Genomic DNA, 6,360 nt, shown 5'->3' on the forward strand with positions numbered 1-6,360 from the left:
TCATAACAATATCTGCATCACCCCCTCATTTGAGAAGACAGTAATGTATTCATTAAGGATATTGGCAACATCTTCCACCCCGATACAAAGGTTACATTTTTGATCTTTTATGTGCCCTGCTGTTTGCTTAGTTGCATCTGACTCGAATGTTTTGATGCAACATCTTTGGGTCCATTGTTATTTTGCTTGTCCATGTTCTTTCCTGTTCTCTCTTTGCTCTTCACCGCTGCTCCCAAACGCCTCCAGTGCAGTCAAAACGCAAGGTATCAGAAGTGGAATTCGAACCCACGCCTCCAATGGAGACTGCGACCTAAACGCAGCGAGCTAAACGCAGCGCCTTAGACCGCTCGGCCATCCTGACCGCCTACTGGCTACCATTAATGCTAAGGAAATTATTCATTCTTTGTGAAAGTATTTGTGAGATTGTGGAAATGTCTGGAAGAGGAAAGACCAGCGGGAAAGCTCGGGCCAAGGCCAAGTCTCGCTCCTCCCGGACTGGACTGCAGTTCCCGGTGGGCCGTGTTCACAGGCTCCTGAGAAAGGGCAACTATGCTGAGCGTGTGGGTGCTGGAGCCCCGGTCCATTGGCTGCTGTGCTCGAGTATCTGACCGCTGAAATCCTCGAGCTGGCCGGTTACGCGGCCCGGGACAACAAGAAGACCCGCATCATCCCCAGACACCTGCAGCTGGCCGTCCGCAACGACGAGGAGCTCAACAAGCTGCTGGGAGGGGTGACTATCGCTCAGGGCGGGGTGCTGCCTCATATCCAGGCCGTGCTGCTGCCCAAGAAAACCAGCACTCGAGCTCCCAGAAAAAGTAAAGCGGCCGAAATGTCTTCTCAGAAACCAAAGGCGCTTTTCAGAGCCACCCACAGTCTCTGTGAAAGGACTGGTTACTGTCAGGAGGGAATCAGTGATAGAGTTATTGTAACAGTGGATTGACCTGTTTCACATCTGTCCAGGTGTGTTTTCAGTCCCCTCTCTGGATTTCGCTCTGTTTCTCTGCTCACACATCTCCCCCTCTAGTTAAGTGAAGAACTGAACTACAGGGTGTCAGAATCAACAATTTAATAAATCCCGCTGCCTTCGATTTGATAAATCCCGAGATTATCCCGGTACATTAACGGGAACTGGTTCGGAGCTGATGAATTAATTTAATAATGGAAGTGTCCGGGTTAATTCTCTGTTTTTCATTTGGACAGTTTGAATTGTGTGTTTTTTTTTTTCTCTCCGGTGATCTGAGCGCCGCTTCGCAATGAGAATCTGCTCCCAGAACAGAGGAAATGCAGGAAGAAAGAGGCCATTCTCGGACTGTGTGTTTCTCTCCTAACCTGATCTGTTTAGACCGCACTGTTCCCAAAGGACGGAATCAGTGAGAGTTGTGCACACACAGGAGCTGAGTCCATTGCAGCGCTTTAATATGTGCCTTCTCCCCGGCCCTCCCTATTCTCCGGACACAGAGCTGTCTGTTTCCCCCGGCGGCGGGATAGAGTCGGGGATTCTCTCCCCGCAGTGTCAGGGTCTGCAACCCCGGGGAACTGGCGGTTTCAGTCAGAGTGACCGAGCTGCCTTACAGGACTCTCCCCCTGAATTTGTGAACTGAGACTACACCGAACACATCTCCAGTTAGAGTGAGGGCCGGACATCCTTCTGTTTTATTACAGAGAGTGGGGAAAGGGCTGGGTGGAGGGGATGTCAGCGAGTCACCAGGGATCCTGGATTTACTCCAAATCATTTCCATGTGGAATCTGCAGGCGGGGCCGGGACAGGGATCATTTGATCAGTGGATCAGCTCTTTCCTGAGAGATGTGGGTGGCTCTGAGAAGAGCCTTTGTGTTCAGATGTTTCCAAGTTTCCCGCGCTCTTTCACTTCTTTCCAGACCCTGCTTTCTGAGCCTTCGCTGCTTTCGGCTTGACCTTGCTCTTCCATGTCTGCACTTTCTTCAGCGCCTTTCCGCCCGCCGCACTCTTGCCTTTTTTGACCTTCTTCGCAGGAGACTTTTTCTGAAGCACTGCTTTCTTCACCGCCTTATTTGGCGTTGCCGCCGCCTTGCTGCTCGTTTTCTTGGCTGTTACTTCCTTTGTTGTCACTTTCTTGGCTGCTGGTTTCTTCACCAATGATTTCTTGTCTGCTGGTTTCTAACGAAGGATTTATTGTCAGCTGATTTCTTCACTAAAGATTTCTTGTCTACTGGTGTCTTCACTAAAGATTTCTTAGCTGCTGGTTTCTTCACTAAAGATTTCTTGTCTGCTGGTTTCTTCACTAAAGAGTTCTTAGCTGCTGGTTTCTTCATGAAATATTTCTTGTCTGCTAGTTTCTTCATGAAAGATTTCTTGTCTGCTGGTTTCTTCACTAAAGATTTCTTATCTGCTGGTTTCTTCACTAAAGATTTCTTGGCTGCTGGTGTCTTCGCTAAAGATTTCTTGGTTGCTGGTTTCTTCACTAAAGATTTCTTGTCTGCTGGTTTCTTCACTAAAGATTTCTTGTCTGCTAGTTTCTTCACCTTCTTTCCCACTTTTCCCTGGGTTTTCCTTCTTGCTGATTTTTTAAGGAGCCGGAGGCTCCCTGTCCCTTGCTCTGCACCAGGGAGCCTTTGTTCACATTCCTCTTGATACTTTGCTTGATCTGGGTCCTGAGCTTCTCCACATCGACACCGCTGCTACCCAGAGCCTTCTTTATGGCGGCCAGGGACATCCCCTTGCGATCGCTGAAAGCCGGCACAATCTTGAGGATCTGTTCGCCCAACGGGAGACCGGCTGGCTTGTTCCGGGGAGCCGCCTTCTTCTTCTTGGGGGTCTTGACTTGGGCGGCGGCGGCGGCTGGAGGAGCCGTTTGGGCTGCTGCACTATCGGTCATGTCCGGGACTCTGCACAAATTCTCACTGTCAGTGTGAACTGGGTCAGAAATGAAGCCGGTGATGGTGGCACAGAGCAACTTCAAGGCAGAGAGAGGACGGGGCGGAGACAAGCTGCTGTCAGCTCTCGGCTCCTGCTGTCTCTCTGTGTTTCTCTCTCCTCACAAACTCTACAATTCCATTGAAATTCAGAGACTCCAGACTTCCAGACTAGATCTTTCCTGTCTCTCACTCCAGTATGTTTGCTGTTGAAAAGCTTTCACTAGGATTGAGGACTCCATTTTCCATTTAACCTGGTTTTATTGCTGCACTGACCGCCCTCTCTCACCCCTCGCTGACATGTTCTCTACTTTTCAACTGAAATCTTGAAATTAAAAAAAATGATCCCGAATTCCCACTTTGGGGCTGAGCAGGGAGCAGGGCGGTTCTTTGACTGGAAAATCATTTGATTTTACACAAGAATGACTCTGAAATCCGGCGATGAGAGCGGACCCACAAACACAGTGGCTTCAGACTAACCCGCCCTCCCCTTTAATACAATCTCTCTTCCACAATATTCACATCTGCATATTCACAGGACAAACTGTTCCCTGAATGTAGAGTTCCCAGGACAGGTTTTCCCCTCCGCTCGGTCTGTGCTGCGGATTCTCGGGGGTGAGTTGTATTTTCTCAGCTCAGTCAGTGTTAAACAGTCTGGGGCCGGCGCTCCGAATATTGTCTGTTAACCAGAGTCCGCTACAAGAGCCAATCACAGTTGTGACTTTTTTTATTCGTTCATGGGATTTGGGTGTGAGTCCAGAACCAGGGGTCATAATCTAAGGATACGGGGTAAACCTTTCAGGTTGTCCTTTCTCTCTCTGCCCCTCTCTCTGCCGACACCCACACCCGGTCTCCTCTCTCCCTCTTACTCTCCTCTCTCTCTCTCCCTCTCTCTGACAGTTGCAGAGAGCGAGAACTCTCAGCTTTATGGTTAGTCTTCTTTAAAAAATCGCAGCCGTCAGTTTCACAGCTGACAGGTGCTTTGAGCAGAGACAGCACTTCCGAAACTCGGACAAGCTCGGGTTTTTCTGGAGGGCTTTTAAATGAAATCAGAACTGCCGGAAAGCTCCGAACTTGTCCGAGGTTCTGAAACGTTATCTCTGCTCTCAGGACCTGTCAGCTGTGAAACTGACGGCTGCGATTTGATTGAAAGTAAGACTGGTCTGGAAGAAGAAGCCAATGGGAAATTTCTCATCCCTGAAATTATCAGTCACGGACCGAACTGTTTTAACGTGGACACTGGTGTCCATGTACAGACATGTTGCCAACCCCTGTTCATCACACAGACTTACCAATCACACACTGATCAACGCCAACAAATAATTTGACTTTTTCATTGAAGACTGACAATACTATATACAATTTACAGGAGAGTATTACAGGCACATCTTACCGGGGATCATCCCATCTCCTACTCTGTCACATACTGTATGACATCACTTCCTGAAGTGATGATGCACACACGAGTTACCAATTCCTTGAAACAAAGAGTAGGCATAAATGGGCCATTTTCTCATTGGCAGGATGTGACTGGTGGAGTGCCACAAGGATCAGTGCTTGGGGTTCAATTATTTACTATCTATATTAATGACATGGAGGAGGGGGCAGAGTGTAATATATCCAAATTTGCTGATGATACAAAAATAGGTAGGGCATGTTGTCATGAAGACATAAGGAATCTCCAAGGGGATATAGATAGGTTGAGTGAGTGGGCAAAAACTTGGCAGATGGAGTTTAATGTAGGAAAGTGTGAGGTCATACACTTTGGTAGGAAGAATCAAAATGCAGACTATTATATAAATAGACAGAGAATCCAAAAAAGAGGGATCTGGGTGTTCTTGTGATTGAAACACAAAAAGTTAGCATGCAGGTGCAGCAAGTAATTAAGAGGGCAAATGGAATTTTGGCCTTTATTGCTAGGGGGCTGGAGTTTAAAAATAGGGAAGTCTTGTTAAAGCTGTACAGGGTGTTGGTGAGGCCACACCTGGAGTGCTGTGTACAGTTTTGGTCCCCGTATTTAAGAAAGGATATATTGGCATTGGATACAGTCAAAAGAGATTCACTCAGCTGATTCCTGGGAGAAAGGGGTTGACTTATCAAGAATGGCTAACAAGTTAGGCCTTTATACATTAAAGTTTAGAAGAATAAGGGTGATCTTATTGAAATGTATAAGATTCTGAGGGGGCTTGACAGGGTAGATGTTTCCACTAGTGGGGGAATCTCAAACCAGGTGACATAGTTACAGAATAAGGGGACAGTCATTTAAAACTGAGATGCAAAGGAATTTCTTCTCTCAGAGGGTAGTGAATGTCTGGAATTCTCTACCCAGAGAGTTGTGGAGGCTAAATCACTGAAAGCATTTAAAGAGGAGGTAGATAGATTTTTGAAATATTGGGGAGTTGAGGGCTATGAGGAGCTGGCACGAAAGAGGAGTTGAGGTCTGGGGCAAATCATCCCTGATCTTATTAAATGGTGGGGCAGGCTTTGGGGACTGAATGGCCTACTCCTGCTCCTATTTCGTATGTTCTTATAAGGGGGCTACAAAGAGATGTAGATCGGTTAAGTGAGTGGGCAACAACCTGGCAAATGGAGTAAAATGTGGGAAAGTGTGAAATTGTCCACTTTGGCGGGAAGAATAAAAAAGAAGCATATTATCTAAATGGTGAGAGATTGCAGAGCCCTGAGATGCAGAGGGATCTGGGTGTCCTCGTGTATGAATCGCACAAGGTTAGTATGCAGGTACAGCACGTAATTAGGAAAGCTAATAGAATGCTCGTGTTTATCGCAAGGGGAATTGAATACAAAAGTAGGGAGGTTATGCTTCAGCTATACAGGGCATTGGTAAGACCACATCTGGAGTACTGTCTACAGAACTGGTCTCCTTATTTAAGGAAGGATGTGAATGCATTGGAGGCAGTTCAGAGAAGGTTTACTGGACAAATACCTGGAATGGTGGGCTGTCTTACAAGGAAAAATTGGACAGGCTTGGCTTGTATCCACCAGATTTTAGAAGAGTAAGAGGCAACTTGATTGAAACACATAAGATCCTGAGGGTCTTGACAGGGTGGATGTACAAAGGATGTTTCCTCTTGTGGGAGACTCTAAAATTAGGGGTCACTGTTTAAAAATATGGGGTCGCCCATTTAAGACAGAGATGAGGAGAATTTTTTTCTCTTAGAGGGTTGTGAGTCTTTGCAGTTCTCTTCCTCAAAAAGCAGTGGAAGCAGAGTCTTTGAATATTTTTAAGGCAGATGTAGATAGATTCTTGATAAGCAAGGGGGTGGTCAGGGGTAGCTGGAAATGTGTGTCATCAGTTCAGCTATGAAATTATTGAATGGCGGAGCAGGCTGGAAGGGCCCAGTGGCCTACTCCTGCTCCTAATTCATATGTTCGTATGCTTGTATGTTTGTATAAAGCCCAAGATGCCATATATTTTACTACTACTCTCTCAATATGCCCTGTTACCTG

The 6,360-nt window shown here is 46.8% G+C and overlaps 1 non-coding gene across 1 annotated transcript; it reads right to left on the bottom strand.

Moving 5' to 3' along the window:
• Positions 1 to 264: 264 nt before the first annotated feature.
• trnal-uag (transfer RNA leucine (anticodon UAG)) lies at positions 265 to 361 on the bottom strand. The gene is given in 2 exon segments: positions 265 to 309; positions 324 to 361. It is a non-coding gene; the product is annotated as a tRNA-Leu (tRNA).
• Positions 362 to 6,360: the final 5,999 nt, after the last annotated feature.

This window comes from Heterodontus francisci, unplaced genomic scaffold, assembly GCF_036365525.1.
Source record: "Heterodontus francisci isolate sHetFra1 unplaced genomic scaffold, sHetFra1.hap1 HAP1_SCAFFOLD_184, whole genome shotgun sequence".
Classification (NCBI taxonomy): domain Eukaryota; kingdom Metazoa; phylum Chordata; class Chondrichthyes; order Heterodontiformes; family Heterodontidae; genus Heterodontus; species Heterodontus francisci.